A 23,430-nucleotide genomic window follows, 5' to 3' on the forward strand; every position below is an offset into this window, starting at 1 on the left:
TAGAAACACTACTGATATTTGGGTGTTGATCTTGAACCCTACCACAATTTGCTGAATCTATTTATTAGTTCTACGAGCTTTGTTGTAGAGAATTACAGGTTTTGAAGTGCCCTAGTGAAGCAAAGATACTCATCATGCTACAAATATACATAGTTCCAACTCTCTCGGAACTCTATTTCTCTCTCTGTTCTGGAGAACAAGTAGCTGGATGTAGTGGGATGAGCATAGACTCTGCAGACCGACAGACCAGCTCTCTTGTTCAGTTTCTCCATTATCTTGGCAAGTTACCTATTCTCTCCTAGTCTCCATTTCCTCATTTATAAAATGGGAATAATTAGACCTCTCTCAGAGTCTTATCCCAAGATTTAAATTTATGAAAAGTAAACAGTATAGCTTCTGGCACAAAGTGGGATTTCAATAAATGCAGTTGTTATTATGACTCTTGTGGAGAAGGGCATTCTCTTTCTCTGCCCCCATTTCTGCCATCCCCTACATAATAGGCATTTTGCCAGCAGATGTGAGGAGGAAGCTCCTGCCTGTCTCTTGACTCCCTTTCTCTTCTGGGTGAGCAACTTACCTAATTGGGGAGAAGCACTGAGGAAATATCATGGGTTTTCTTGGCTGTATCTCTCAGGCCCATCCATTCAGAGTTATCCACGTTCTCTTTCTTTGCCTCTACTCCCCTTAGTCACACCTGGATTAATACCTAATTCTCAAGCTTAGCTGCACATTGGAATTACCTGGGTAGCTTTAAAATATGTACCAATGCCTGGGTCCAACCTCTGGGATTCTGAGGTAATTGCTCAGGAACAGGGAATTTTAAAAGCCACCCAGTAATTTTAATATGCAACCAGGTTGGATATTACTGTACTAGAGGCAGCCTGGAGTTTGTTTTTCTCTTTCTTTCCTGCAATTTGTGTGGTATGTGACCCTTCACGCTATAATTTCAATAAATATCTGCTCTGCAGATCTAACTCTACCCACCAGATCAAACCTGGAAATATGTAGGAGGAGGCCCCCATTTTGACCACAGGAGTCAGCCTCAGTCTTAAATTCAGCTTTACCAGTTTTAAAGCTGACATTGTATTTTGATCATCTGACTTCCTGCTTTGTGCTTCTTCTCAATACCAGAATGGGAGAGGGGGCAATTAAACTAGCACCCCCAAATTTTCAACACCTGTTTTTTTAGTAGTAATATCAATCTATATTCCTGGCACTTGAATGTCTGTTTTAACCTGTGTATTTACATGTGGTTTCACCTCCTCAACAGTTTCTACTATAGCCTCTAGCATGCTTACCTGGTTCTTCATACTTCAAGACATCACCTGAAGGAAGAATTCCCTGGACATGCCAGACTAGATGTGGAAATCCAGATAACTAAGATTCTTACTTACCTTGGTCTGCAAGCCACTTGTTAGCAGAGGAAACTCAGAGTCTCTGACGACATGATAAAATATTTTTACCAAGCAGATTATGATGTGTCATTTGGATGTAGCCCTGCTGCCCAGTTGAAATAAAAGACTAGGCCTTTTATTCAGTCTTGGTCACTTGAATCCCTTATATCATATGCCATTCTGTTGCTACATCCTTGAGCACTGTCTGACTCGTGTTGACAGTTAATTGGCTTGGCTGGCCTCACTGAATGCTTTCCTTTTAAGCTGGTTGCTCTTGGTCTTGTGCCTCCACACATACTGCTTCTCCCAGTTATGACTTCCTCCTTCCTGCTGAGATAGCCCCCAATTCCCCCCTCACTAACCAAACTGTTAAAAACCTGTCAGCTTAGACATCCTCCACCTCAGCTCCCTCCATGGCCCCCAGTGTGCTCACAAGATGAGCAGTCAGCCAGTTCAGCACCTGCTCCTGAGGAAAAAGTTCTTGGAGGGGAGGTTGTGATATGTAAACGGTAAGGATAGTCATAGAGTCTTTGGGCTTTGCGAGCGGGAAATGCTGCTCTGTGGCTGGTTTCAATTCTTGGCCTTCTAGCTATTCAAAGGAAAGAGAAAAGCCTCGCTGTGAGGAGAAGACACAGCCCCATAGGGTGGAGCCCTGGGGCTGTGTCTTCTTCATTTGCCCTCTTTGAGGTTCCAGTCCTATGCTCTCCTTGCTCTGCTTTGGTGAATCCCTGACCAAGTTCTGTTGGGCTATGAAGTGTAACTTGGATTCATAGAATCACCCTGTATGAATATGGGCCTGGAGATGGGGAAAGGGTAGAGGAACTTTGTTGCCAAGTACCCTGATGTGGTTTTCGTGATCTGTGGCTTAATATAGTAATTCTCCTATTGTGGTCCCTAGACCACTAGCATCAATATCATCTGGGAACATGCTAGAAATACAAACTGTCAAGGCCCCAACCCAAAACCTACTAAACCAGAAATTCTGGGAGTGAAGTCCAATAATCTGCTTTAACAAACCCTCCAGGTGACTCTGCTACTCTCTAAAGGTTAAGAACCACTGAGCTAATGAAATGGGTGGAATTTCTTTATATGATTCTGTATATGATTCACTGTCCAGGTGAATGATGATAGACATCTAGTGGCTAGTAGAGCTCTACCAAAGATCTATCCTTTAGAACCTCAGAGAAAAGAGCTGGAGAATAGGAGTTTCCACCTTGCACTTGGGTCTTCTCTTAAGAATGCCACTGCCAGTCCCACATTGGCCCAGATCCCTCAAGGACAAATTTTAAGAAGGATGTGCTGATCCCCTTTCCCAGGTGGAGATATTAGGGACTTGCTAGAGCTTGTCCACCTGGGGAATGTGTGGTCTTCTGGCTCAAGGACTGCCTGGAGGAAATAAACTATTTCCCAGCTTGAAGGAATCATATAGTTATGTGGAGCTTAACTCAGACTATCCTGAAAAGAGTGGAGGAGGCCCATCCACTTTTTCTTGGAAGTTCTGGGTAAAAGAAAGAGCATGATACTTAGAACCAGGACATTTGGGTTCATATCCAGGATTTGCCACTTACTAACAGTAAGTACATAATCTCTCTGAGCCTCAATTTTCTTATCGATAAGATGGGGCTAATAATAATAATACCTAATTCCTAAGGTTTTTGTGAGGATTAAATAAAATAATGAAAGTAAAATTGCCTACATGTAAAATGTATGTGAAATGTCTTGCCCTAGTAAGTTGTTTTGTTAGTAACTATCCCTCCAGGCCTCCAGGACTTGAATCCCTGTGATTAAGAGACCACCAGCAAGACCCCAGAGGCCCTCCCTCACTGTATACTATTTCTTGTGGCTGATTCTAGACAGGTGGTTGTCCAATCAATTACAGCCTAAGAAATAGGTTTCCACAAATTTCCCCATTTCGCTTCTAGAGCAGAGTCTATTTCATCCAAGTCTGTTATTATTGTAGAAGTGACTGATAAGCAAACTGACCTTTTGCATAAGAATTTGTCTCCCAATAAACTTTTTAGAGTCGAAGTATCTGGAGATGCTTTCATTCTGTTACTCTTTCTATCTGTTTAGTTGGTTCTTAAGTTTTGATGGTGGGATGGCCTATTTCTGCCATTATCTAAAGTAGTAGTTCTTAATTGGGGGCAATTTTGCTTCCTTGCAGAAGACATCTGGCAATTTCTAATTGTCACAACTGGGAAGGAGGTGCTACTGGCATTGGATAGGTAGAGGCCAGGGATAATTTTAAACATCCTACAATGCATAGGATCTTTCCCTATAACAAATAATAAATTACCTGGTCCAAAATGTCAATAGTGCTGTTGTTGAGAAATTGTGATCTAAAGCAACTTTGAGAAATATGTTTGATTTGGGGGTCAATACTAATCACTTACTAGTGGGTGCTTAGAGCAATGTGTTAAGTAAGATTCTGGGATTATCCCTGGGCACTTGGGAGTGACATGATTGACTACTGATATTTTTTCATTGGGTACATGAAAAACGAAGGAGAACTGGATATTTATCATCATCTTAAATTTCAATTTCTACTCTAGCTACCACTATCCATAATGTCCTCAGATCCCAAAGAAGGTGACCAAACTGAAACTGTATGAAATTCTCCTTGTCATCTTCATAAGCTCAAGGTCCTGAGTAGCCTTTTCTATGTCAGGGAAGCAGAGATATTTCTTCCATATTTTGGTTCCATATTTTGGTTCCTTGGGATCCAGAATTCCTTGAGGTGGGTACCTATCTTTGTGAACCTAACACTCAGGCACTTTAGGAATTCTCAGTCCCTAAACCTGGGTGTGGATTCACTTCAGTATTTGGTAGCTCCGATCAGAGCTTTTCTGCCTTTGCTCAGAAAAAGAATGATGAACTCTACCTTTTTTAAATGAAATTTTATTGATATATATATATTAGATATTCACATACCATATAATCATCCAAAATGTACAACAAATGGTCCACAGTATCCCCATATAGCTGTATTTCATCATCACAATGGATTTTTTAACATTTTCACTACATCAAAAAAATAAAAATAAGAATAAAAACAAAAGTAAAAAAAGAAGACCCCAAATATCCCATATCCCCTTTCCCCTATTATTTACTTATTTATTTAGTCTTTATTTTCTTACTCATCTGTCCACACACTAGATAAAGGGAGTGTCAGTTACAAGGTTTTCACAATCACATGTCATGCTTTGAAAGCTCTATAGTTACACGATCATCTTCAAGAATCAAAGCTATTGAATTACAGTTCAACAGTTTCAGGTATTTTTCCTCTAGCTACTTCAATACACCCAAAACTGAAAGAGGATATCTATATACTGCAAAAGAATAACCTCCAGAATGACCTCTTGACTCTATTTGAAATCTCTCAGCCACTGAAACTTTATTTTGTTTCATTTCTCTTCCCCCTTCTGGTCAAGAAGGCTTTCTCACCCCCACAATGCCAGGGCCAGGCTCATCCCTGGGAGTCATGCCCCATGTTGCCAGGAAGATTTATACCCTTGGGAGTTATGTCCTACTTAGGGGGGAGGGTAGTGATGAACTCTCTACCTTTGCAATGATCATTGAGGAATAAACAATATTTTCCTGCAAGAATAGTGCTCTCTTCAATTGATTTTGGAAATAGTAACCTTTGGCACTCTCATTTAGGTTCAAGAAGGGAGGGAGTGAAAGTTTCTTTCTAGACTTTGAATTGTTGGTTCAAATCTAAAGGCAAGCCTGAGAACTGGGCACTGTCTCAGCTATGTGATCATGGGTGAATATTTACAACCTCTTTCATGACTAACTAGATCAAGGATTGGGGATGAATTTGGACAACATCCCAAGAGATGGCTCAGCACAAGAATCGGGATCAGCAGCCATGACCTGTCTGCCCTTGAGCAATCTTTTTGCTAAATTGTAAAAATGCCAGTTAGTAGAATAAGCAAGTGCATAAACACAGAAAGTAGATTGGAGGTTACCAGGGCCTGGGCAGGTTGAGAGGAGGGAATGGGGAGTTTTTACTTGATAGGTACAGAGTTTCTGTTTTGGGTACAAAGGAGTTTTGGTGGTAGATGGCGATGATGGTAGCACAACATTGTGAATGTAGTTAATGCCACTGAATTGTGCGCTTAAAAATAGTTAAAACGGCAGATTTTATGGCATATACAAATGTTACCACAATAAAAATATCAATCAAACCAAAAGGAGGCTAAACACCTGGGCACACTATCTCCCAACTGGGATGGGAATGGAGTCCCTAAGGATCCCTAAGGTTCTGAACTAAAGGGTACCCCATAACCCCATAGAATTCCAAGAATGACCCTGATGCTGCCTCTAAAGCTGACATATGAAACAGACTATGAGGTTGTTGACCATCGCCCCCACGCCTACATCCCTGAGTCCTCCTCCCTGAAGGCCTCAATGTAATCCTCACAGAAGTCCTGCTTTCTCCTCTGAAGACATGCGCGGCCATTTCTTACACAGAGCTCATACCAGTGGTGCTCATCAGTACTCCTGAAGTAGCCCAGGGTCTCACTGCTGCAGCTGTTATCATCCGCAAATGGGTCTCTGGACCAAGGCCATGCCTTGCTGCCACAGCAGTACTTACTACCTTAGTTGGCGAACAAGCTGCACCACAACCACCTTAGAAATGTCTGCTAATGCCTTAGCAACGGCCAAACGGCCCTCCCACACCTCACTGCTGCCAGTGCTACTCCCACAGCTGTTTTTATTTCTTGATTGGGAAACTGTTGCTAATGGCTGCCCCTACCTCAGCTTCTTTTCGTTATGGTGCCAGGCACTCTCAGGAGCTCTACCACCATCCAAAAGCCTCACAGATTCAAAGCTCAATGGCTACATTCCCCCACTCCTGCTGCCACCAGAAACCCTCTTTTTTTGGTGTGGGGGGGTAAGTCACAGCACTGTGTGCCTCTAGCAAACAGAGGCAGAGCCTTCCAGGGTTGTGGCTTTCAGGAGTAAGCATAGCTCTATGGGCCCAAGGAGGGCCCTCTGTGTTATCAGCTATAGCTATACAGAAATATTATTAATAGGTTCAATTTATTGAGCAACTATATGCTAAACACTTAATATAATCTTCACCAAAAAATCCACAAGGAAAGAATTATCACTCCCATTTACTGATGAGCATATGAAATCTCAGAGAACTTGCCCAAAGTCACAGAGTGAATAGGTTGGGGAGTTAGACCACAAACTGAAGTTTGGCTGACTCCAACGCTCACTCTATTTTCTGTTCAGGGCATTAAAAGACAGATGAGGCTCAAAGTAGGGTGTCAGATATATTGCCCTAGATACAGAGCTTCTTATCTACCACTCTAGCGAACACAGCTTGGACTTGGGGTAGAGTGAGACTTCCTGCTACTTCCCTCTTCTACCTTGTTCAAGACCTGGGCCCCTATTTGAGGGAAAGCTTGGAATCCTTGTGTCCAGAGAACTTCAGACTCACTTACCTTGCCTGCAGCCTGGAAGGGAGCCCAATTCATATCTTGTAGAGTGCAAGAGAAAGAGAAAGCACTCTAGAGGCGAGAAAGCCAGAGGGAGAGAGGCAACCTGGAGAGCTAGAGCCGGAGAACAGAGCTGTGCCTAACTGCTTGCTGAATGCAGACTAGAAGCACAGACATCCATCATACATAGGTCAGAGCAGGTTTGAAACAGCTAGAGAAAGCAAGAAAGGTTAAGGCCAGCACTGTCATTATTTTAACTCAGGAACCCCACTCTCAGGTGAGTGTGGGCCTGTGGAAGTCGGGATCTCCCCATCTCCTTCCGCAGACAAGTAATTCTTCCTCCCATGTTGGGGAACCAATGGAAAGTTGAGAGAGCTGACAATATTTGCTCCAAAATGGCTTTCTCTTGGAAAGATCCTCATATGGAAACAAAAGAGCAAGAGAATAAAATTCCCAGTAGTATTAACAGTGGTTCCCTGGGTTGGTGATGCATCAAAAGGAGTTGAGGGGAATCTCAAAAGGGGAACAGCGTAAGGACCTACCTAAGGTTAAGGGTCAGAGATCAGCAGTTTGAACCTTCAAACCCTTGACAGCTTATAGCCATCCATATTTGGGGTTTTGAAGCTCACTAAAGTTCCACATGTCCCTTCCTGTGGATGTGGCCATTTGTTCTAACCTGCCTTCCCTAAAAATTGTAGGGTTAGTACAGTCTAGATTAGTGGACTTCAAACTGGTTCTACTTGTGGATCCATTTCTCAAACATTATTATCTATGAAAATCAGGCTTGAAACCTGGGTAAAAGAAGAACCTCCATAGTTGATATGGATGTACGTGATATGCATCAGTTATTAGGAAAGTCTAGATTCATCTGGGGACACTTCCAACATCAAGTGCAGGATGTAGAAGGGCCTAAGTTGTGAGATTGGATGTGTCTCCTTTCACTGGGAGCAAAGCTTGTACTTATACCTGTAATTCTTTCTCTGCTAGTGCCTTGCTGCTTGTCAAATGGTAATGATTACTATGATTTTTTTTTAAGGGAGTTGGACTGAGAGTGGATAATGGTTGTTAAAGGATGTGTTTGTTTTGGTTTATTTTTTAAAAAGAAGAGGTTGAACCATAAAGCAATTGTGTAATGTGGCAGGAGATTTAGCTGGTATAAATCTTGGTAAAATCTTTTTATTTGTTTGAACTGAGTTGAATTCTTGTTCCCATGAAGCTGGCAGCCTCTCATGCCATTTCCTAAGATTCTGCCACCCAGGCTGGTCTCTGCAATTCTGAGTCTCTCCCTAGTTCTCCTTATCACCCTCCCTAGAGCTTACCCATGTTAATAGAAACCATCATGGCCCCCATGTGTCTTTTCAGGTCTGAATCATTTTATTAAGTTCTACCAGAAATGGGCAAGAGGTTCAAATATAGAGGGAAAGGGGTTACCTGGTAAGATTTTTTGTAACAAACCCCCCCATTAAATGATCTTTCAGGTCCCTTCTGGCACTAACATCCTATGACACTCCACTCAATGCTGTGAGAATGATCAGATTTTATCAGCTGACAGTTAAGAGACAAAGAACAAAATATCATCAATATTTTAGTTGGTATTAAAATTATTTCTAATGCTAAACCCAATCAGAAGAATGAAGGAGAAATAAAATTCCCGTTCTGCAATTTAATATGTGCCACATAGAAAAATCAGTCTCTTTATACATTTTTCACACTTCCATCCCTTCACCACCTTTTGTTCTAGGAATCCAATCGCTGTGTTTAGACTAAATGTTCAAATATTCTGCTAAATGAAACCACAGCTGCTCTGTCAGAAACATCACATTTAAATGTGTTCTGAAACCATTTGGCAACGTTCTGAGGACGACTTTCATTTCATGAACTACAAAACCAGCTCTGGGCATCATGTCGACTTTAAGCAGCCTCTGTAGTTTTTGGAGGGGGGCCAGGAAAGCTGAAGGGAGGGCAGTCACAGAGGTCAGCCATGGCTGTGCAAAGTGGAATAGCAAAAGCAGAGTGAAAATCAATTTTTTAGATTCAATTTTATTTCTTTATTTTTTCACATTGCAAAATCATTTATATAATTCAAAATTCCATAGGAACAAAAGAAAAGGCAGTGAAGTTGTCCTTCCTTCCTAGTTTTGAAACCACTCTGTTTCCCCATAAACCATATTATTTTTTTGGGAATGCCTGTTGGGATATTTTTTGCAAATAGCAACCCTTACTATGTTCTCCCTGCCTCCCTTTTTGTTCCATATATGGTATAGTAATTCACTATATATCTTTGATAAGTGATATTTCAGTGTCATTCAAATTACATTTCTCTTATTATGAATGGGGTTGAATATGCTTTCTGATGTTTTAAGAGACATTCGTTTTCCTTTCCTGTGGAGTGAGCATATCTTTTGTTCATTTTTTTTCTCTTGCATTGATCAGTAGGAGCTTTTGTTTATACAAGGGAATTTGTCCTTCCTCTGTGATATGAATTGCAAACATTTTCTCCCAGTTTGTTCAGGCTTTGTTCATGTTGGTTTTTGCCATGTAGAACCTTTGATTTTTTTCTTTGTAGTCAAATTTATTATTCTTTTCTTAAATGGCTTCTGGGTTTTTATTAGGTAGATCATAAAGTGCTACTTCCAAAATTTCTTACAGTACTTCTATGATTTCAGGTTTCACACTTAAATCTTTTGTCCATTTGGGAGTTGTTCTGGTGTAAAATGTTGAAATATGGACCTAACATTGTTTTTATTTTGATGGCTAGCCAGTGCCCTCTTTCTTGTATGTCTCACCCTTCCCTTACTGATTTGAGATGCCTGCACTTATTGGGTTCATTTCCGAAATTCCTATTCTGTTCCATTGATCTGGTCATGCTCCATTACTATGCAGTTTTAATTATTATACCTTTTTAATATATTTTGACATCTGGTGATGATAGTCCTTCCCACACACCTACATTTATTTCATTGCTGTTTTTGCTGTATTTCCACACTAACATGAAAATCATTTTGGCTTGTTAAGAAGTAACTGCTGGTATTTTTTATTCATATATTATTAGATAACTCAGGGAAAATCAACAAACTTTGACATAGTCTTAGGAAGGAAAGAGTTCAATAAAGCAAGGAAAGATGATAGATTTCCCTTTGTACTGAGTATATATAGGAGAAATAAAAAGAAATATGGTAAGAACTTTGCCCCAGGACATCTTTCCAAAGTGAGATCAAAGAGCCTTGGAATACTAATAGGATAAACTGAAAAAAAGGATTCTATGTCCACTAGTTCCAGTAAAGACTGAGAATTCTTGCAGTAAAGCCACCCAATGATCTCTGCTTACCATGTTAATTCTCAAACTTCTTTCAACATGGAACTCTTTTCTCAAATAACACCTCTTAAATGCCCATAATACACTTAAGAAAAAATGTCTCAGGGGCATTCGAAGCCACTTGTGGATATTTGAAAGGGAAATTTGTGCAAGTAAGCTCCTTTCCAATGCTGATGGCCTCATTGATTTTAGTGAAACTAAGGATTTAGGAAAATAGCCCTTAGGACATTCTTTTGGAAATCTCAAGTATGTCCCTACAGGGACAACCATCCATAAAATACTGTTTTCCTCTTGCATTATTGAGCTCCCGTGTGAAGTTACTAACATGGAACAAAATTACATGTTTTATCCAGTCATTCGTCCCTTCCTTTGGCCTGTAGTGTGAGCTGGGCCCTGCCTCATACCCTTTATCAGTGAGGCGGGGCCCTGGCACCAGGGGAGGGGACAGTGAGAATGAGCCTCTGGGTTTCTCTCCTCCTCACCACCCCCTCATGTCCTCTTTGAGGTGTATCTTTCTAACGGCAATTGTCCTAAAAACTTGCTTGTTCTGTGTGGGAAAATCATAATCCTGGGCCTATGCCAGCATTGCCTGTGTTCCCAAAAAGGGCAACATGACAATCTGACTCCAGGCAGAATGAGGCAGCAGGGAAAAGAGAGAGAGCAACTCCTGCAAGTGGTAGAGACTCGATTTAAAAACAGATGTTTCAGTAATATCATTTGCTAAAAGAAAAGGCACAAAGGTATCGTAAGAAAAGCAAAAAGAAAAGAAAAGAAAATTCAGGTTAGAGGTTCCTATTTAAATAGTATTTAACAATTATCTTCTTTTGTGGTAACCTTCGTGTATTATGAAATCTCTTTGAAGTGATACTAGGAAATGAGTAAAGGTGGAATCATGTGGAAGCCATGCATCTGAGCTGACTAGCTGGGTGACTGCTTTGGGTCCTGAGATGCTGGGATAACATCCTTTGTCAAAGAACATCAGATCCTACAGCGATGAACATGGCCAGGGATGCAAGTTTCATCCCTGCTGGTTTTGATGTTTCCACATTCTTGAGATGGATTTACAAATGGTTCCCCGTAGAGTGCGAAAAATTCAAAAAGACATTCCAAGGAGTCGACATAAGAATCTCAATATATTTCATATGGAGTCGAGAGGTTATCCTGCAGGACTTGAACTTCATCTCATCAAGCCACAGTTTCCACACTGTGACACGAGGAAAGTCACTTCTAAGGCGTGGGGTTATTGTTCGGATTGAATGGCACCTGTAACCCATATTAGCCCGTTGTCTGGTGCCTGTTAAAATATAATTGGAAGCTAATGTGCAAGGACAGCATGGGGTATGGATGAGGAGCAGCACATGGCAGGGATTTGGCTGAGATAAAGCTGGAACAAGGGGCAGGAGCCAGACTGTGGAGGGTGTGGAATGCCCAACTGTGTTAGGTGGGCAGTGAGGGGTCATGGAGGTTTCATGAGCAGAAATGCTCAGAGAAGTGACTACATGGGCCTCTTAAATAGAAAGCAAATTTTGATAACAGAAATTCCATTTTAATATAATATTGCATCAGCAGTATAGCTTCACTAGTATACACAATATCTTTGGATATATTTGTGAAATTAGTGCCAAAAGGATATGGATCCAGATGTCATGCATTCCCCATTCTCTGTACCCACATTTGTAGATGGTGCTTTTGCCCCGAAGATTTGATCTGGATGCACGTGAAGATTCCTCTTTTATTAACACAAGCAATCAACTTACACAAAAGCTTTCATGAGCACATGTAGACTTTATGAAAGACTTCTTTAGTGGATAATATCAATGTTCTACTAAATGTCCTCAGACCATTTTGTGCTCTGCTTTGAATACTCAGCACCTGCAGCTGTGCTTTGGAGGATGCCCCTCAGGCTACAGGGACCACATTGCCTAAGGTAGCTGAGAGCCAAAAGTGCCTGGGAATTTATCTAGCCCCTGCCCTGCCACCCCATGTGACCCTTCACTGATGACTGACAGATGCAGGAGTATCTGACAGATGCATCTGACCTGACTAGCTGGGTGACTATTTTGGGTCCTGAGACCCAGCCTGTGGCTGGGACCATTCTGAGGTGTGATTGACGCTCGAGTTCCCCTGTAAAATAAAGCTGAAGGACTTTGCTTGCAATCGCACTTTTGCATGACTTTTTCCTCTTCCCTGTCCTGTTTCCTCCACTCCCTTACTGGGCCTCACTTCCTTAATAAACCCCTTGCACATGAATCCCAGTCTTAGAATATGCTTCTGGAAAACAGGTTCTAGGGCAGATGGAGAGAGGTATTGACCATGTATATCTACAGCAGATAACTTCAGAATCCCCCTTAGGTATCTCTGCTCTCCTCCTTTGCTAAGATATAAGTTATTCCTTCCTTCCTACCCCCATGCAAGTTCCAACTTTATTGGTTCATTCCTTTCTCTGAGTCTTCCACCTCCACATTCAAATTCTCATCCCTTTATTTTGCAGGGCAGCTCTACCTCAGCAATCATCCAGATGTATTTATCAACCTATCAAGGTCAACAATAATAGAACCCTGAAATCAGCAGGACCTTAGAGGTCTCCTTGGAAAGCAGTTTAGAGATCATCTCTTACCGTATGAGCATGTCTCTTCGTGTCTCACCTCTTACTCCAAGTGACTTACCAATGCATCAAGTACTATGCTCCCTCCAAGAGGAATTAGTTTACCTGGTGGGCTTATACATTTCACTCTTTTGTTTTTATATCTCTATATTTACATCTTTTTATCTATCAATCATCTATCATTTATCATCTATGTATCTATACGTATCTATTATCTATTGATCCATTGATCTAAAGATTTCTATCATGTATATCTATTTATCTTCCTATCTCTATCATCTCTAATTTCTATCATTTATGAATCCATGTATGCTTACCTATCATATCTATCTATCTATCTATCTATCTATCTATCTATCTATCTATCTATCTATCTATCTAATCTATCTATCTATCCCTATCATCTATCTATCTATTTCTATCATCTATCTATCTATTTAAATAGAACAGTACAAACATTTCCTTACTCCTGGGGGATGGGGGTAGGGGCAAGTATTTCCAAAGCATTTGATTTGGCCACACTTGAAAAATGGCATTGGGATGATTTGGAAATCACAAAGTTTCTGTTGGACTTGGGGAAGAGCTTCATAAGCAGGAAGGTTTGAAGTGGACAGAAGGGACCGGCATGCAGTTTCCAAATGTTCTTTTATGCCCAGATACCACAGCTCAGATACACGTGGCTTCCCTCACCATCCAGGCCTATTTGTTTTCACTGCCCCAGAAGTTTTGTTCTGAGCAACTTGATCTATACCTACTGCAGGATGTTTCTAAGACCTTTCACGGAAAGCTGCTGGCTGCTGGTGCAAACTAATGAGTATTTTCCAGCATAAAGCCTCCAGTTGAGATTATGAAGTAATTTATTAGGTTCCTACTGCAGTGAGCGCACACAGTTCCTGCTTGGAGTGGACTAATTAAAAACTTCCCTACCATGTACAATTTCAACTACATTGAAAAAAAATGAACAATAACTCTGAGGTAATTTTTCATAGGAAGGAAATCATAATGATTTCTAAAAAAAAAAAAAATCATGGAAGCCTTACATTGCTTAAATAGACAAAACCAGCATCTGTAGGTTTTAGTGTGCAACTTGGAGTACTATTGTCTTTATGCACAATAGACCCAGTTTCTCATCTCTAACTCTAAGAGATTTGGTTTCCTTGAGTTCGATTGATATGAAGGTAAAAGTCAATATTATAGCTCTAGAGAAGAACTGGGCTTAAGGGTAACTTCAGTTTCTTGGGGGTGGTGACATTTCTATAACTGATGGTTCTAGGTTTCTCTCTAGGCTCAGGAGTCTTTCTTCTTCAATAGCCAAATAGCTGCTATCTGAGTCCCTAGTAGTGTACTGGGCTGCTGTCCCAGGACGCCCTGGGAATCTCTCAGGAACACTTACACATTTCAGAATGCACCTTAATAGCTACTTGCCACCTTGGCCTGACATCTGACCTCAAACTGTTGCCACTTTCTATCTGCATCGATGCAGACTGTTGTAAGTCACCTCTGACTGCTTTACTCCAAGGGGATGGTAAAGAAAACCTTCACCAAGCCTTGAGCGTGCTCATTTAAATTTAACCACTGGGTCACCCTGAGACTTCCAGAGTCTTGTGCAGCCAACCCTGGACCTGTTTGAGAGCCGCACCTATGCCTCAATGATGCAAAACTGAAAAGTAACCAGTCTCAAGAGAGACTTTACAGTCCACGTTTGAACTAGTCAGAAATTTGGGGAAAAAATATCCCTTTTTCCATATTCTTCCCATCCCATTCGCTTTTAATTGCTGACTTTTCAGAGACTTGCTGACTTTTCTTAAGCAAACTTATTCTCCATAGACTGGGGGGTAGTGAATTCTGCCTCCATTTTAGTCTCTTTTGGTGGTCCTTAAGTTTATTCTGTGCCATTATATTAATTCCACAAAGCTCAACCTAGATGTATCTGTGATGTTTAATAAAAGTTTACTGAAGAATAGAGTAATGGAGGGAGTGACATAAGGAACTGGGGGCACCTTAAAACTGGACACCAAATATGCCTTTTCTCAGATTCTTTGGCCGTGCCCTTCCCCAGGGAGCCCCTGCTGGCATTCTTCTCCTTGCATTGGCTTGCAGCCTTGCTGCCACTCCAGTTTGCTTCCCTGCATTGGGAGAGCTCTTGCCAGTTCCTCCCTACTGTGCGTCCAGGCCCCGACTCCCCTAACACCAGGGAACACGCCTAAGGCCAGTCTCCCAATATCATAATAATCCTGGGGATGCCTCTCTATCGTTGGTAAAAACTCTCTTTTATATATTCACTCAGAGCAGTTAAACACCTTATTGTCTCTAGAAACTCTCTGTTGCAATTGAGGATCATAGCTTCACTTTTGCATAAAGACTTATTAAAGTTTTCTAGAAGCAAAGAAACAGTGACCCCTCAGAGGTGAATCCAAATGTCCACATTAAAGGACTAGAAAAGTTGGTAATGGTTGAAAAAGTAAATCTGTCTTCTTTGCTCCATCTCCTCCTCTTTGGAGTCTAGTTGAGCATCTCTTTAAATTTACAAAATTTCAGTTCAGCAAACGTTTATTGCACTCCTACTGTGTGCCAGGCATAGTATCCAGAATTGAGCAGGCAGAGAGAAATAAGGCACAATTCCTGCCGTTAAGAAATAGGGGTGTTCCAATGGCAATAATGGGATTAGAACAATAGAAGTTGCCGGTATAAGAGGTAGAGACAAAATAGGGCAGGAAATTTAGGAGGAGGTTGCATGTGAAACATTTTTTGTTTGTTTGTTTGGTTTGTTGGTTTTTTGTATGCCATATGGCTGGGGCCACATTTCATTCTTTTTCCATGTGACTATCTGGTTATTTCAGCACTACCTGTTGAGGGTTTGGGGGGGGGGGGAGTTGGGGGAGTGCACAGGCCCCCCGCATGGTAGGCAAGAATTCTACCACTGAACTACCCTTGCAACCCCCTGCATGTGAAATGGGTTTTGAAGCACGGGTGGACTAAGTAGGAAAAGATTTAAAATAGAGTAAAAAGTAAGGGTAACTATATGGCAATAGTAGCTAGTATAATATATGGGGATTACTGGAGATGGGTAAACCTAAAGCACAGATTAAATGCAGGGTAGTGGAAGAAAATACAGCTGCGGCATTATGACAGGGATCAGATCCCTCTGAAGCCTTGGGTTTTATTCCAAGGTTGATAAGAGATTTTGAGCAGCAGGTGACCTGATCAGATGCATGCTGTAAGAAATAGTTGTTAGCCAGAGACCAAGATACCAACCAATGAAATAGTCCAGATGGGAAGTGGCAGAGACCCCAGTGGTGGCTGTGGGAATGAAAATTAAAAAAGTTATGAGGACTGTTTAGGAGGTGCAATCAATGGGATTTGTTGTCTGATGTAATATGAAGGGTGAAGGGAAAGGGGTCTTGTGGGACAGCAGTGTCGCTGATGGATGGAGCATGGTGAGAAAGGCAGTACACAGAGGGCAGCAGGCTTGTGGATGGGAGTGGGAGGTGGAAGGAGGTGGAGAGAAAGTGGGCAAATGATGAATTCTTGTTTGGAACATCATGAATCTGATTTCTTTCCAGACTTTTGGAGATGACTGGTTATTAGCTGTACGCACTACTGGCATCCACTTTAAGTGTCACATATAATCATGAAGCAATTTATATTCTAATGAGAAGGGTAAAGTGAGAAGAAAGGAGAGAAAAAGCTTGACTATGGTATCCTGGAATAAGTCACCTTTGTTTTCATAATTTTTATAGAGCCTCAACATTTATTTGGAATATTTAGTCAATAACACAATGGAAAGCAATTTATCTGCAAATAGGATATTTTTCAGATAAGCAAAATCAACTTGAGAAATGAACATATTAGTGCTTCATAAATACTTTTTGAAAGTATAAGAGGGTAAATATTCATTTTACTCAGTTTTACAGTAAGTACCATGAGAATAGGGTAGCACCCTTGCTTTAATTTGCACAAGGGTGCATAGCACCAGTAAGTATTTTATGATTATGATGATGCAGTTGAAGGCTGGAAAGCGGAGAGAATATACTCTAACCATAGCACCTGGGTGCAGCACCATCCAGAAGGTCATAGATTTCTTAAGGAGAATATTTGCTCCCATGCACCAAGCAGCAACGATACTTATTAATTCTAAATGGCAGGGAAAAAATGACCTTGGTGATGTGAATAAGTAGGGATGATGGCAGTAAAGTTTGTGCTTGTTTCCTTATAAGACTTTTCTTATATTCTTTTTAGAATAAGTCACGGCCACTCTCTGACCTCTTGACCAAGACCAGGCCCCGATTTCCCACACCTTTTGTACATTGGCCCAATCTCTAATGTCCGACAGAAACATCCATTTTTGTACTTTAATTGGAGCCATGACCTAGAATTCACACTAAATTCTATAGTATGAAATAGATCAACAGGTCCACCCACAGCAACTTTGATGTTTATGAAAATACGCAATGGCCACCTAGCTTGGCTCCAGTGGCTGCGAAGAGCTGACGTTGGAGAGGTCCTTGTGATGGTATTTCCAGGTAAGCCTGGAGCTTTCCAGCCTCTGTAATACCTGATCTGGCAAGGCACAATCTCACAGCATTTCTGATTTAAAATCACTTCCTTACTAGAGGCTGGTAATGCCAAACCATAATTTCTGTCCCAGAGTTCAGCTACTGGACAAAGATGACCTTTTACTAAGAGAGCTGTCTCAGCCAGTACTTCTTCAGACAAGAGAGTGACATCGCGAGGTCACAATTGCTTTGTAATTCTTGCCACTGCTTTCCCAGGCGGTTCTAGTGTGATTTGTAAAGTCCATTTCATTTCGACCTTTGATGTTTGTGGCCCTCTGATTCCTCAGGGTATAATCAGAAGCAAAAGGGTACAAGCCGTGGTTGCTGGAATTCCTGTGACACAGATTACTAGATGACTTATAGGCACACTAGCCCATAGAGATTTAGGACTAAACTTTGGTTGACAACATTTTAAGATCATCTAATCGAGCCTCTTGGGCCAGTAGTTCTGGTCTGAAGGAGAAGGGATGAGTGAGCATGGGAGGGAAGAATATGTCCTGGGGATGGTGAGTATGAAGGGCTGAAGGTGATAAGTCTCAGTTTCCCATCAAGGTACTCCTCTTCAGAGAGTAACACCACAGGATTAACACATGAAATTGTTTCTTCATGAAGACGGAATTGTCCTCCCTTACTTGAGTAAGATAGGAAATTATGGGCTTGAAGGATTTAAAGTGTTCAATTCTGGACACCGCACATTTAAAGAGATGTTGCCAATAGGCTGAGCCCTCAATCTTGGGATTTGTTCATATGAAACTTATCCCCACAAAGGATAGGCTAAGCCTACTTAAAATTAGGCCTAAGAGTCACCCCCAGAGAACCTCTTTCGTTGCTCAGATGTGGCCTCTCTCTCTCAGCCAACACGACAGGCAAACTCACTGCCCTCCCTCTCTCTACATGGGACATGATTTCCAGGGGTGCGGACCTTCCTGGCAACGTGAGACAGAAATCCTAGAATGAGCTGGGACTGAGCATCAAGGGATTGAGAAAACCTCTCGACCAAAAGGGGGAGGAGAGAAATGAAACAAAATAAAGTGTCAACGGCTGAGAGATTTCAAACAGAGTTGAGAGGTTATCCTGGAGGTTATTCTTATGCATTATATAGATATCACCTTTTTAGTTAAGGTATATTGGAGAGGTTGGAAGGAAGTGGCTGAAAATGTAGAACTGTGTTCCAGCAGCCATGTTTCTTGAAGATGATTGTTTAATGATATAGCTTTTGCAATGTGACTGTGTGATTGTGAAAACCTTGTGTCTGATGCTCCTTTTATCTATGGTATGGACAGATGAGTAAAACATATGGATTAAAGATAAATAAATAATAGGGGGAACAAATGTTAACATAAATTTAGTAGATTGAAATGCTAGTGATCAATGGAAGGCAGTGGTAAGGGGTATAGAAAAAAATAGGGGAAACAAAGGCTAAAATATATTGGGTAGATGGAAATATTAGCTGTCAATGAGAGGGAGACGTAAAGGGTTTGGTATGTATGAATGCATGAGTTTTTCCTTTTTATTGCTTTTTCTGAACTGATGCAAATGTTCTAAGTAATTATCATGGAGACAATATTGTGAGTTTTTTATTATATGCTGAGAATGGAATATGGTAATATGGTAAGAATGTTCATGTTTGAATGTTGTTATATTTTTTAAAAATTTAAAAAAAAGAAAAAGATGTTGCCAAACTGATCTGTGGTCTAGTGGAGTGAGTAGAATAGGTGGGTATTTGAAATCAGCTCATCACATAAAGAACATCATGTCTGGAAAAGTTACACCTGGGAAAATATTTGAATGAGACGAGATGTTGTTGTCCTAAGATAGAGAAAACTCTCACCCTGGAGTAGACTTGGAATTACTCTATAAAGCCCAGATTGGCAGAACCAAGTTCAATAGAGGAACTGAAAATTCTTGAACAATAACAGATTCCCGATAGCAAAATGAGTCATCTGGGGAAGTAGTGAGGTTTCCACTCCTAGAGGTGTCCAAGCACTCACTGGAGATGCTGAAGAGAATTTGAAGGTTGGCCTCCCAAATGTTTTGAAGCAACATAATTGATGAAGTTCACATGCTCCACATGTAGCTAACAGAGACTGCGCAGAGAGGATAGGTTATAAATTATGCTCAACTTTTATTAGAATAACTGTAGGGTAGAGACCTTTCCTTTCTCACTCAAAAAGCTTATCAGACAAGTGTGAGGGACAATATTGTAGGATAATTTTAAATCTTTTAATTTACAAAGAAAAAGAAAATCAACAAACTCCCATTCTTTATTGATAATGCCAAATTTTCTTGAAAACAAGTAACCACTGGTAAGAACTGCTGGCCTCAGGTTGGACTAGATAATCTCTAAGTTGTGTCTAATCAAAAGTTCAGTCCCATTGAAAATTAAGGTTTACTACTTACAGGTATTTGGAATGATGGAAATGTTTTGGAAATGGATGGTAGTGACGGTAGTACAACATTGCGACCGCAATTAAAAGCACTGAAATACGCATATATGTTTTACATATCTGAATATGATTAAAAGGGGAAATTTCAGATTATATATATGGTAATAGATTTTTTAAAAATCCATAGAACTATAGAACACAAACAGTAAACTCTAACGTAAATCATGAACTTTAACTAATAGTTCAATAATAAAAAAAGTACTGCTATCAATTATAACACATTTGCAAAAGTTGTTGGTGGGGGGGTGGTAGTTGGGAATCCTGTATTTTATGTATTATTGTTCTATAAACCCTCTCTATTTCTTCTTTAATAAGAAAAAAAAACAGAACAAACAGAAAAAGTTCAGTCTATCTCTAAAGCCAAATGTTAAAGCTTGCATTTAAATTCTGAAAAGTATGAAACTCCTGACAGTTGGGTTCAGCTGGGACAACAAAAAGTTTTTTTCAAGTTGGGGAGGTGCTGGCCCCCTGAGTGGACATTTTTAGTTGTCATGATGATGGGAGGCAGGTATCATCAGTATTAGAGTCATGGATATGAAACATTTTGTAATGTTTGGGACAGCCTCACACAAGGAATAATTGTCCCCTTCCCAATACCAATAGCATCCCCTGGCAAACATTGACAGAGGAGGAACTTGACTAAATCAGAAGACCCAATTCTGATTGGGTCCCATTCTTGTTTAGTTTTCCTTATTTGTAAGATGGGAGGAAATACAAAGCTGGTGTGTGGACTAAGTCTGATAGCATTTTATCAAATTGTTTCTCACCAGACTTGATTGTTCAAATTCATTCTCCTTTCAGACCCAAGTGCCCCCATGCCAGCTTTAGGGATTGGGCATATGGTGCAGTCAGCTAATTCCATTCGCGTGGCTCATGATTGGTTCGTGGGAGTCTACATGATTATCATTCGGGCCAAGGATAATTAGGTCTTCAATTTTCAATGAAACTCACAGGAAAAGAGAGGGTCTATTTTTACGTCAAATCGGGCTTTGGAAGATGAGAGGTTAAAGCTGTCAGGGGCCACCATGATGGAACCTGAGAGCAACGCCAGCCCTGCAGAAGGCAATGTCAAGAGATTGAGGGAAACAGCTGCATATATTATCAAGCTCCTGGATAAAGCTAAGCCTGAAAGAGAGACCCCTGGGATTGTCAGTTTTGTGAGAAATGAATTCTCTTCGTTAATTAAGCCAGGTTCAGTCACAACAGAAAATATATCCCAACTTATCAAGCATTTATTCCTGTCAGCCTTGAATTCTGGTTGCTTCTGTCTCCTCTACTTGACTTCAAGCTCCTTGAAGGCAGTCTTTGAATCCTCTCCAGTGCTTTGCCTAACACTTAAGTACTAGGGTACTATAAATAGCACTCTCAGAATATTTGATGCATGAGAAAATGAAATAAAATGGTATCTATGAAGGAGTTTGGTTGACTGTCAATTATCTTATAAGCAATAGAATATTCTATCAAAGCTGTAATGTATATTTCCTCTAAAACCTTTGTCAAATGAGATGCTCTAAAACGCAATAAAATTAGCATGTAAGCAATGGCATTGCTCACCCAGTTGGTTTTCACATTTGTCCCCATGCCAGCTTTGTACTGAAGCAATCTGTCTTTGCTATTGTGTCCTAAGAATCTCCCTAACGAGTTTTTTAAATCTCTCCAGTGAAAAGACATTTCTGCTCTGTTTCTGCATCCTCAGTGCACACCGTAGATGCTCAGCTGCATGGATGAACTCCTCTTCTCTGTCCTCTCAGAAGTAGCCCTTTAATGCTCTGAACTTTTGAGGCTGACTCAGTTGCCAGGAAATGCCCAGTGGGCATGCTCAAGGACTTACAGCATGTCCTTAATTTTTGTTCATTCGGAAGACATTCACAGAGCACCTTCTATGTGCCAGGCATTATCTCTGGGGATTCATGCTGTTGTGGAGCTGTTATGGCAAGTCCTTAGGCTAGACAGAATCAGGGAAAACTTCCTAGAAGTGACATTGAAACTGAAGCCTCGGGCCCCGGTGGCTCAGCAGGCAAGAATGCTCACCTGCCATGCCAGAGGACCCGGGTTTGATTCCCAGTGCCTGCCCATGTAAAAAAAAGAAAGAAAGAAAGAAACTGAAGCCTGAAGGATGAGTGGGAACTAGCCAGACAATGAGAGCATGAGAAAAGAGTCTCCTTGTGAAAGCAAATAGCAAGTGCTAGTGGGCCAGTGGGGTGAGGGAGCAAGATGTATTTGGGGAGCTAGGGGAGGCTCAGACTGGCTGCCGTGCCCTTGCAGATGTGATACCACGTTGAGAGCTTCTGCTTCTGTTTACTCTGGGTCAGGGTCCCCTTTGCATGGCCCAGCCTGATCATGTGCTTTTTTGCCTTTTCCAGTGATTTTCTCAGCTATAGCTATTAATTTCAGACTATCAGAAAGCCAGGCCATGCTGTGTCTCGCTGATCTGGGCCAAGGGCCTGGTGGAATCCTTCCTTTCATCTTTGTTTGGAGTTTAGTGATGAACTCCTCAGGAGACATTTCAAACCTCAGGGCAGAGTATAGCCTGGCCTACCGGCTTAGAATCAGGTCCTAAGATGATTTCAACCACATCCGAAATGAATCTAGGTGTTTTTGGAGAAAAGTACCTAGGACTCAGGAAAGGGAAGGTCTAGGGGTAGGAAAGGTAGCGACAAATGGCATGGCAGAAGTTCTGGGGCAGGCTTGCCTGTGGCTCATTCATTTAATGATAGATTTCTATGTCGCACTGGATGGCTTTGGTAATCTGAGAGTATTTATTAGATGGGAAGGCTCTTGGCAGCTCATGGACTTGTATAATGAGCAATTCCTCTGATGATGGGCCCTGAAATTTAGCTGGCTGGGGAAAGTAATCACCATAGCTCGGACTCCTTGCTCTTTTGATGAAAAGTCATTCCTCCCTTCTCCACTGGCAGCAGGATTCCTGGACTCTGGGCTGAAACTGAGGGCCTATGGGTCTGCCATTAAATCTTCCCACCAGCGCCCTCATGGCAGAGAGTAGCGGGAGTCCTGGGGTTTGGGTGCAAAGTCAAAAGAAGCCCACCAGGGTGGTGCAATGGTGGTTCAGTGGTAGAATTCTCACCTGCCATGCTGGAAACCCGGGTTCGATTCCCGTGCCAAAAAAGGAAAGAAAAAAAAAAACCCACCACAAGTGTGAATTTCTTAAAATTTCATTTTTTATCTTTACATTTCTTGCAAGTTGGTATTCCTTCCTTGTAATAATTTCATGTTTGCTTTAATGAAAAGTGTTTCAAATAATTGACTAGCGAATACAGTTGGCATTTCAGAGGAAGTAACCATGCTGATCCCAGTGTCTTCTCATGACACCGGGCTCGCTGCCTTCTAACACCAACAATCCCCACTTGGAGAAGCAAGGGCTTTGGGGGTCACATAAATCTGGATAGATCACTTCCTTTTTCTAAGCCTCTGTTTTCTCATCTAAAATATGAGAGCAGTTAAATCTACATGTCTGGATGAGTGTGAGGATTAGATGAAATAAAATATATAAAGTGCCCGGCCCATAGTAGACACTCGAGAAATGTCAACACTTCAGTAATTAGGAAGGTCTCTGCCATTTTTACATTTTGAGGATCCTGTGATTCTTACTCAGCTGACTAAGAAAGTGGCCCCCTGGGATATCTGGGTTTGCAGGGTTT

Source organism: Tamandua tetradactyla, chromosome 2, assembly GCF_023851605.1.
Source record: "Tamandua tetradactyla isolate mTamTet1 chromosome 2, mTamTet1.pri, whole genome shotgun sequence".
Classification (NCBI taxonomy): Eukaryota; Metazoa; Chordata; class Mammalia; order Pilosa; family Myrmecophagidae; genus Tamandua; species Tamandua tetradactyla.